Below are 11,223 nucleotides of genomic sequence, written 5' to 3' on the forward strand. Positions count from 1 at the left end.
CTTGCACACACCCAAGTAGACATTGCACTGAAGACGGTCATTGGTTTGGATGAAACCAATCGCAAAAGAACCAGTATCATCATGCGCTTTCACACACCTTACAGACTCAAAGATTTGACATTTCCTACATGCTCCCATGGGTCGTGCTCGGTCTATATTGGTAGCTTCAAATTGTTCTGCACCCTTGTATATCAATGCCCTCTACTGCTTGTGTTCATATGCTAGGGACTCCAAACTGCTAATAGGAACATTAGAGCTCACCAGACTCTCCTCGATGCTCTGAAGAAAACGTTTTTGGGGCTGGTGCCAAGAAGGAGCTCACCATAAAACAACTCGTTTAGGAGTTGATAGTCCTTAAGCTAGACAAGATGACCCGCCCAGCACATCTGGTTCTTAATAACGATTAGGGACAAAACTATCCCACTTTAAACCAAGTATGTGTTTAAGGCAGTGCTGATGAAACCTCTCTAGAAGTTCTGCGTATGACTGGTACTATGTTTATGTTTCAGAGGCATAGAGTAGGGATAGTAATGCACATGATATACTGACATTATATTTGTCAGTGTTAGATTACCATCAGACTAAAATCTATCTTGTCTTTCAAATGCGGCTGATACTCTGTCTTATTTCCACATCAGGAGTGCCATCATTTGATAAGGTACTACTGAGGTAGAAAAAAGGTTTTATGACTTTAAGGCACTTTCCATAAACAACGATATTTGGTTCCACATAGAGACCACCAGGAGCAGGAGTGTACATGACCTTACTTTCCTTAATGGTAACTGTCCGAAACAGGTACAAGCTTTCATGAAGTGATCCATCACCAATTGCATATCTACTGGGGAGTGTGTCAGCATCAATCGAGAAAACCATACCAGAGCACAGCAGTCAGAGTTAGAACAATGTTGGTGCATCTATATCACCCTGCTCCACTCCATTATCAATTGAGAATTGTTCTGATAGTCAACCATTGAAGTCGGCATGACACTTCATATTATGATGAAGTTGCTTAGACTTTTCCGTAAAAGATGTACAACCAAATTTTCCCAGCACTTTCTGAGAGCCTCACGGTTGACTGTATCAAATACCTTGGTTAAGTTCACAAACACATGGCAAAGAGGCATATGCTGTTTAATACATATTTCCAAAGAAATTACATATATGAATGTATACGTATATAGATATGTACATATACACACGGACATATCAATGTTTCATCATTTTGTCCCCACGATCTGATTTATATAAAAATCATTGATAGAAGTTTCTTTAGACTATATTCGTAGCAAGACATGTTTTGAAAATATTACTTTTTTAATTAAACTAGATTTTGTAACTCCTATATAAATTGTAATATCTAAAACCATGATACTAATAATGAATTTTACTTGTTTTTATTCACAGGTGTTTCTAAATATGACTCCGTGTTCACCCATTCATAATCGGGATCTACCAATTTTTAAGACCGGGGTTGCAGGTGCAGGCATCTCTTGATGTCGAAAGTAGAAGAATATCTGCAGTTAAAAGTAAATTTATCAAGACTACCGATTAATAGAAGGTTTCCACCAAGGCACATCCTCACATACATAAAAAAAATATAGAAATAACTCTGAAAATAACGATACTTGACAAAGAACACGAAATCACTGTATTATGATAAAATAACATTGACTTTTTATACAGTACAAACAACCATAAAACTGAGAAAATTCTATTACAGATGTAACACTAGATCAATGTTTATTTTCTTGTGAAGTGGAAACGATTATAAAATTTACTTATACACCTGCAAATTTTGACTAAAAAAGCATATTATTCATAACCATGCAGTTAGACAGTGAGGACACACAACATTTTTGTGAATTGTGCGGATATTCATGTTGTGAAAAATCAAAGTTAATGGCACATATGAGGACTCACATTGCAGAAAAAACTCCTTCAGTTTCTGAGGAATCTTGTTCTCAAAAATCAGTGCTAGTGAAGCATATGAGAACTCACACTGGTGAAAAGCCACATTCTTGTGAAGTGTGTGGATATTCTTGTTCTAGAAAATCTAAGTTAGTTATACATATGAGAACTCATACTGGGGAAAAGCCATATTCTTGTCAAGTGTGTGGATATTCTTGTTCTAATAAATCACGATTAGTTACACACATAAAAATTCATACTGGGGAAAAAGTACATGCTTGTGAAATGTGTGAATATTCTTGTTCTCAAAAATCAACATTAGTGACACATATAAAAACTCACACTGGGGAAAAGCCACATTCTTGTGAAGTGTGTGAATATTCTTGTGCTAAAAAATCAAATTTAGTAAGACATATGAAAATTCATACTGGGGAAAAACAATATTCTTGTGAAGTGTGTGGATATGCTTGTTCTGAAAAATACGATTTAGTGAGGCATATGAGAACTCACACTGGGGAAAAGCCACATTTTTGTCAAGTGTGTGGGTATTGTTTTTCTGACAAATCAACTTTACGTAATCATATGAGCACTCACACTGATGAAAAGCCATATTCTTGTGAAGTGTGCGGATATTCTTGTGCTCAAAAATCACGTTTAGTGATACATGTTAGAACTCACACTGGAGAAAAGCCACATTCTTGTGACTTGTGTACATATTCGTGTAATAGTAAATCGCATTTAGTGGAACATATTAGAACTCATACTGGAGAAAAGCCATATACTTGTGAAGTCTGTGGATATTCCTGTTCTCGAAAATCACATTTACTGACTCATATTAGAACTCACACTGGGGAAAAGCCATATTCTTGCAAACTATGTGAATATTGCTGTTCTACGAAAAAAGGTTTACTTTTACATATGAAAAAATTACACAATAAATAAAAGCCATATTCTTGCAAAACACATAGTACTGTTCTAAGAACTCGCATTACAAAAACTTTAAGAGATATATTTAAAAAAATATATTTACGTAACTAGCCAAGAGGCTATTGCTATAATAGATTTAGAAATATCACAATATGAGGTACTAAAAATTGAAAAGAGTATTTATTCTAAAAAGATGTATTGACGTAACTATTCTAAAACGCTTTTGCAATAATATATTAGAAAGATACATGAGGTATTAAATTATTTTTAAATAACAGCGTATTTGCAGAAAGATATACAGATTGCACTGATTGTTGCAGGAGCAAATAATAAAAATTATACGATGTACCTAAACTATTCCTGGAAAACCAAGATGTCTTGAATTGCCACTTATTGTGGTTACTTTGATGTTCTGCTTTGTCCAGTTTCGACACAACTTGGCACTCATGATGGTGTGTGAGCACCCGGAGTCGAGAAGAGCTGATGGCAGCTAGGAAATAGAGAAAGTATTTCATTAAATAATCTGATATTTTGATCGAAATAAAAACAAATATTCAAAAGGTAATTCACTTGATTTCTTCCAACTGATGTAATATACAAAATACATCAGTTCATGTTTTTTGTAATAAATGTGTTGTGAAAATAACTTTCTTACTGTCAAAATGTTCATGTTCTTTGTAATGTGAAATTTACGGAAGCAATATTCTGGTATTTCATGTCAGTATATTCTATTCTCTTGAATCCAGGGTTGTAAGAATAAACAACAATTGATACTATCATATTCTTGCACACTATCTCAATGTTAAGCTAATATTTCTATTCTTGTAAATAAAGTGTTGTACAAAAAAAAACAATTTACAAAAGCAATATTCTGATAAACTCTGTCAATATTCATGTCCTCATCAATAAAGTGTTGTAACATTAACAAACATAAATGGCAGAGTATGTGATTATTCTGGTCACTATTTGATTATTATCGTGAATAAATTGCTTTGAAAATAACAAACAATTGTCATATTCTTACACATAATATCCTATTTCGAAAATAATATGCAATAAAAAATAAACATTTGAGAAAAACCGTATGACCGCACATTGTTAATATTCCTTTTTTTAATACAAGGTTATGACCTTCACCTTTACAGAGGTACACGACTTATATGACCTTCACCTTCACTGAGGTGCGCGACTTGAGACAAAAAAAAACAACTTCTTAATCAACTGCTAACGCACGTATCACTGTAACGTCCAATGACAACAACAACAAACTTCTCACTCGACCTGCCTTTTATACCACTCTCTCAATCCCTCCTCTTGCGCATGCGCCTGTAGATTCCTGACAACCTCGAGATTTCCGCTTATAAAAACCCAAGGTTTGTTGTCGCGCATGCCTACACAAGGCACAAACACGTGGGTGTTTGTTTTTTTGGTAAGTACTACACTCCCCCCTGATCTGATGATCACATAGAGTGCACTCCGGGGGTGGCCTCTTAGTTCGCTGGTTTCTGCGAAGGGTGGTATTAACAATCTCAGACTCAGGTTCTGGTTCTCGTTCTGGGTGTGGTTCTGGTTCTGGTTCTGCTCCTGCCTGATCAGACGAACTACAACTACCACTCTCTTGCTCGGTGACCTCACTTATCAGCAGCTCATCATCTGATGATTCATCACTCTCTGTAGTTGTGGGATGTACTTCACTAGCTGCGCGAAGATCGCGCACATGGCGTGGGGTTCCATCAACAAGGACCGCCTGCTGGCTGACCACTCTAAATATTCGTCCTCGCTTGAACTTGTTGGTGCACCGGTTTCCAGGAGGTCTTACCCAAACTGGATCCCCTACCTTGTATTTGTCATGACTCTCCTCATCGATTGGCTGGACAGTGTCAATGCCCTTTATCCTAACCCGGTATGTGTGTATGGCATTGGTCGGTGCTGTTGTTAGTGTGTTCCCATCCTTTGGTGTGATGTTATACCAATACGTGGCCTCCGTAATGGTGCATTGTTTTCTGGCAGCAATTCTCTTGATGCTGAGATGGCTCCTCTCAGCAATGCCATTCCCTGATGGCACATGAGCACATCGCAGTCGTAGTCGGACACCCCACTCATTCAACAACTGCCGAACTTGGTAGCTACAAAAAGCAGCATCGTTGTCCGTCAGTATCTCTTCCGGCGCACCTCGCTCAGAAAAGATAGATGACAGTTGGCAGACAACATTCACTGAGTCCTGCCTGGTCATTTGCCGCCACACCGCAAAACGAGTGGGTCCACAGTCGATAAGGGTTAGAAAGGGCTTACCACTGTAATGGGTAATATCCATCACTAATCGTTGCCACACATGCTCAACCTCCAATCGCCCCTTCTGCCATTGCTCAGGTGCAGGATCGATAAACTGGCATGCCTCACAGTGCTTGATGATCTGCCTGACATCGGCCCGTGTCACTGCCGGGTCCACACGGCTCGCAAAATACAGAGTTCTTTTGATACCTGGATGTCCACTCTGCATATGAATTCTTTGTATTTGGCATGAGCTAATCGCGCCAACTGCGCAAGATCGAGCAGCGAACTCCACGCCTGTCTTCACAGCTTCATACCATTTGTGAGGCACACGGGTTAGTTGGTCTGCACGATTACAGTGTGATGCCACGAGCGTCACACTCACCGACAGGTCATACTCTGATACCAGACTCTTCAGGGTGTTTAGCCTCTGCCAGATTAACATCTCACTGGCTGCCTTAGTGCGGACTCTTGTTCGTCCCGAAAGAGTGTCGGACACCCAGTGGTAGATGCAGAGAGAATCCGTGTACAAGTGCAACTTCTTTGACTGCCATTGCAGTGCCAGATTTAAACAATTCACAACAGCATCCAATTCTGCCAGGTTGATGTGTTGAGTATCATTCACGGGTCGCAGCCAGCACGCGTCTTCAATTACGTTTCCACGTTGCTCCAATAACACTCCCAATGCCAAAAAACTAGCATCACCCCACACATTCACAGTGTCCCCATCGATACACCATTCTCCACAGGCAGGGTCCTCCTTGTCAACTCTCTCTAGGGTTTCCGTCGTCATCAGAGTTAGAAGAGCATCATCAGATACATCATCCCAACCTGTAATTACTAAACTTGCCCTGCGTTTGATGATAACGCAGGGCAAGTTTAGTAACTTGCCCTGCGTTATCATGCTGGTAAGTGACCAAAAAGTTTCCCACACAAGAAAAAAATAGTCCGCCGCATAATAACATCAGGGATGTTTGGAATCTCACTGCCACATCTCTATCGTAAGGTACTGTCTTTCCCGCAAACGTCCAATCCTAATACCCATGCTCCATCCCTCAGACGTTTGGGATCCTTGCACTCCAACCCGAATTGAGCTGACTTTTCTCTGACGTGCGACGCAGATTGTATATCTTCATTGACGTACACATCGTCAACATAGGCCGATGTTGCGTCCTCAATGGTCTTTTCCTGGGACAACACTGCATTTACAATGGTCTTCATGATTTGCGGTGCCACATTCAGCCCAAAGTCAAGTCGAGTAAAGCAGTATCTCTGACCCCAGAACCACACTGTCTGGAACGGTCACAATGTCTCATCCACTCACACCTGCAAATAAGCCTTCCGCAAGTCTACTATAGACACATTGGAGCCCTTCTGGCGCCATTCTCTCAGCTTGCTGGCGCACACATCAGCATCGGCAGTGTACGTCTCAATGTATCTATTGAGTTCACAATAGTCCAGCACCGGACAAAATTTTGATTTGTTATGCTGGACTACCGCCATTAAGGGAATCAGACCCTTGGGTGGTCCCAGCTTGTTGGGGTAGGGGATCAGCCATCCATCCTGGATCCATGCCTCAAGCTACTTCTTGCATTCATAACGGGCCTTGTCATGTATCGAGTACTCTGCAATGCTATTCTTGAGTTCGGTTAGCGCCCTTCCTTCTGTCCACTTCCACGATGCAGTCCATGCTTTTTGGTGATGGTCGTAGTCCACCTGAAAATCAGACCGATCAATGTGAACTGCAGCACACACTTGGGTTTCCAAAAAACCGCACAGTCCCATCTCTTCCGATAACAACTCCCCCATAATAGCATCATATCCCAACAGTACATCGAATCCCAGCAAATCCCCTTGCATCACCAGAACATTAATGTCTGCAGCCACACCAGAGTCTGTGTGGATTTTGACAGTTCCGGCTCCACAGCAAGCTTGCGTATTGCCACCTATTGTGATTACTTTGATGTTCTGCTTTGTCCAGTTTCGACACAACTTGACACTCATGATGGTGTGTGAGCACCCGGAGTTGAGAAGAGCTGAACAAGGCACTTGGTCCACGTACACATTTATTGTCGGTTGCGCCTCAATTAAATCTTGTCCGGGGAACAGGACGGCGCTGACGTCCTGCCCCCTGATGCATTTCCTGCACAATTTTGGGATAAATGTCCATAACTACCACATTAGAAACAGCGCGGGCGCCCCCGCCCCTTGTTAGTACAACTGCTTGCGAAATGGCCTCGCTGGCCGCAGCAGAAACATCTCCCATTGGTCGTGGGTCTTAAACTGGGACTCTTTTCAGCATCAGTCTTGGCTGCCTGCGCCATCATTACAACTGGTTCCCTCAGGTCCTCCTCATCTCTGATAATGGCTCGAGTGCGTTCCAACAAATGTTCCATGGGCGTTACAGATACGCTTGTGGAAGCCCTCAACAGTTGCTTAACATGGGTGGGAAGGCCGGCCACAAACGCATATGCCAGTGTCTGCTCTGACACTCTATTGCCAAATAGAACTGCAAGTTTCTTCAGCTCCGCGAAGAAGACGTCCACGGTTTCTCCTGGCATGAGCTTTCTAGAGGCAAATGTTTCGTAGGCCGTGCAGGGATCAATGGCAAATGCCTTGTATAAAGCATTTTTTATACAGGTAACATCAGCCTTCTCCACGGCACTAAGTTGCGATACCCGAATTCGTTACTGACCTGACAAAATGAGAACTCTTCTCGGTCTGCGGGAGACTGGTGGGACACTATCCAATTGCCGGCTGGCTCAGGATAGCGTGCAGCTTTATTAAACGACAAAAAGGCCCTGAGGCTGGGAGGGCTGTGTGACAAAGGATGTCATGAACATGCTACAAGAAATCATTGCAAGAGTTACAAAAGGAATCAATCTGGCCCTGAAGTGGAGATTGAAAATAATTGAAATCAAATCCGATTCGGCAACAGTGACTGGCAATAAGAGAGTTAGGACCAGAGGTGCTGCAGAAATGCTGATCAAGCGCAGACTCTAGCACTCACAGCGGAATTCGAGTTGAGGGTATCTGTAGTGCTGGTCCCATCGGAAAAAAAACAAGGCGGATTCAATGACACGGGTAAAGAAAGCCTGGCTGCAAGAGGGAAAGGTTTCCTCGGTATGCTGTGCAGGGGAGGAAGTTAAGGAGTTAAATGAAATGGACCACTTTGGTCGAGAATGGTTAATGGTTAATTGTAGGCATAGACCGATTTATACCATCCAAAAATTCCAGCAAAAACCTAACAGCCAGTCATAGTTCTCCCCTGAATGTGCTGCTGCCATCGCACACAGAAATCACTTTTTCCATAGCTGCCAACGTAATAGATGTACTGAGACTAAAGCTGCTTTCAGGACTGCCAGCAACCACTGTAAAAGAATAATAAAACATGCAAGAGAGCTATATGCTCATTCTGTTAAATCCAAAGTAGCTGAGCAGCGGCTTAGTTCCCACCAGTTCTGGCAAATAGCAAACAGGATCTTGAACAGAAGCGTGCGTTCTATCCCAACTATCATCAATGGACCTGAGGTCATCTCGTCAGCAGCAGACAAGGCCAGACTATTTGCTAAGAACTTTGTGCTAATTCTACCCTATGCGACAATGACCATCAACTCCATGTATTTCCTCCTATAACAGACAACACGCTATGCAACATACAAATATCTGTGCGTAAGGTCGCCAAGCTAATAAACAACCTTGATTCCAGTAAAGCAACTGGCCCTGACGGCATTCCAGTTATATTGCTTCAACCAGAACTTGTCCCCATACTTACAAAACTGTTTAAGCGTTGCCTTAAGGAGAAGTGCTTTCCAACACCCTGGAAAACCGCTCTGCAAGATCTACAGCAGATGTGCTAACGGTTATATCACATAGGATTAGTGAATCTCTTGACAAAGGTTTACTTTCCAGGGCAATTGCTCTTGACATATCGAAGGCCTTCGATAAGGTATGTCATACAGGCCTACTTCACAAGATTTCCAGCTACGGTATTACTGGAAATGTTTTCTTAATTATGAAATCATTTCTCTCTTATAGGATCATAAGAGTAGTGGTTGATGGGCAGAAATCAGAAGCCCACAGTATTAATGCTGGAGTACCCCAGGGGTCATTCCTGAGCCCAACTCTCTTCTTGATCTACATCAATGATCTCCTAAAACACATACTTAAATCATTTGTTGACATCTATGCTGATGACATGACCATCTATGGCAACACATCAAAGGCCGTAAATGACAAAGTTCTCTCTAATTCTCTCTCCTCTGATCTTGAGCACGTGGTAAAATGGGGGAAGAGGTGGCTGGTCACTTTTAATGCATCCAAAACCAAGCTTCTATCTGTACATCATCAACGCTCTGATCCCCATCTGGCATCAATGGAAATGGATGGCTATCGTCTTGGGAAGGCTCCATGTTTTGACAAGCTTCTGGGTTTGACCTTTACTCCTGATCTGAAATGGAACACATACATCAAATCTGTTGCCAGGGACGCTGGGAAAATGGTGGGCTCCTTCTACCACTCCAGAAGATATTTCACTACTAATGCAATTCTCTATCTGTATAAAACCAAGTAGTCCAAGGATGGAGTACTGCTGCCACATCTGGGCAGGAGCAGGTAAAAACAGCCTATTCTGCCTTGACAGAGTACAAAATAGACTTTGTGGTTTAGTGGGGGATGCCCTTTTCTCTTCCCTGCAACCTCTCTCCCACAGAAGAGACATTGCGAGCCTGTCTTTGTTTTACCGTTATTTCCATGTTAGGTGCTCGTCTGAGCTCCAATCCCTCGTCCCCCCTCACCAGTCTTTCACGAGAAACACCTGTCTGGCCGAAACTACTGTCAATAATTTCCCCCACTATCTATCTGTGCCTAAATTCAAACGTAGATTCCATGAGCAACCCTTCTTTCTTAGAACTGCACGCCAGTGGAACTCTCTGCCGCTTGCCTGTTTCCCACCTGACTACGACTTAGACATCTTCAAGTCCAACATAAACAAACTCCTGACAAACTGCCTCCTTAAGTAAGACACTCTATCAAAACCCCCAATACTAATGATTAGTACAGTACGATCTCATGTATTACTGTACACGCAATAACCCTTATCCCTGAGTGGACTTTGGGCCTTGATAAGTGGTGACCCCCATCTTAAAAAAAAAGAACGGACGTTATTTCTGGCAAGAGAGGTTTACTCGCAAACCACCAAGGAGGAGGTTAGGGAGGTAATGGAGCACTATCAGGAGTACCAATCGATAGACCCCGGACTGCCCAGACACAAAGCAGGAGAGTTACACATTGCAAAGGACTGGAAGCGATTGGCCATTGATGTGACCCATTATCGCCATAAGCAATATCTGTCGATGGTCGACTGTGGACCGAAGAAGTTTGCCATCTGGAGAGAGATCAGGGCAGAAGCTGCATGGGTGATCGGAGGGGTCATCAAATAAATATTTTTGGAGAGAGGGCCGGTTGAGGAACTGTTAATGGACAATGGCCCCGCTTTCCGATCAGAAGCCTTTGAAGAGGTGTGTGATAAGTGGGGAGTAATTTTTTAGGGCAGCATATCGTTTAAGGCTAGATTATGTTTAGAAACAAAAGCAAAAACAAAAAAAATAAGTAATATACGATGTACCAGGCGTATCTGCATCGCTCTTTGGGAAAGAAGAAGGAAAGGACGGCTAGCTCATTTATATATCCGAAGGGCATCTTGGGAAGGCAGGGCATGATGGGAAAAGCTTTTTTTTTTCTTGTCTCTTCCTTTTTATTTATTTATTTATTTTTTATTTATTTATTTATTTTTTTTTTTTTTTTTGATAGGAGGATATAAAAGCTGGGAAAAATTCCCTGCAAGACAGTGTGGAATAATCGGAATTACCTCCCTTGGACTTTTAACCCTCTTTCCACTTATTGAACTCTTTTGGAATGAGAGACAAAAATTGTAATATAATCGAGCCCCACGCGGGCTGTAAGAGTGAGTCAATAAATCCTGTCGTATTTCATATTTCTCTTTTTGTTCTGTTCTTATACTAAACCCTTCAAAACCTTACATGGAGTCAGAAGTGAGACAAGAAAAAAACAAAAAGAATTTTATATATAAAAGAAAAAAGAAAGACATAAAAACAG

The 11,223-nt window shown here is 41.7% G+C and overlaps 1 long non-coding RNA gene across 1 annotated transcript in view; it reads left to right on the top strand.

Moving 5' to 3' along the window:
• LOC145239935 (uncharacterized) overlaps positions 1-3,770 on the top strand; it is a 9,122-nt gene extending 5,352 nt beyond the window's left edge. Inside the window, exon 2 of the long non-coding RNA XR_013862424.1 lies at positions 1,405-3,770. This is a non-coding gene — a long non-coding RNA (uncharacterized LOC145239935). The remainder of the gene's footprint in view (positions 1-1,404) is intronic.
• The last annotated feature ends 7,453 nt before the right edge of the window (positions 3,771-11,223 follow it).

Source organism: Euprymna scolopes, chromosome 19 (genome assembly GCF_053919585.1).
Source record: "Euprymna scolopes isolate OS-2025 chromosome 19, ASM5391958v1, whole genome shotgun sequence".
Lineage (NCBI taxonomy): Eukaryota > Metazoa > Mollusca > Cephalopoda > Sepiida > Sepiolidae > Euprymna > Euprymna scolopes.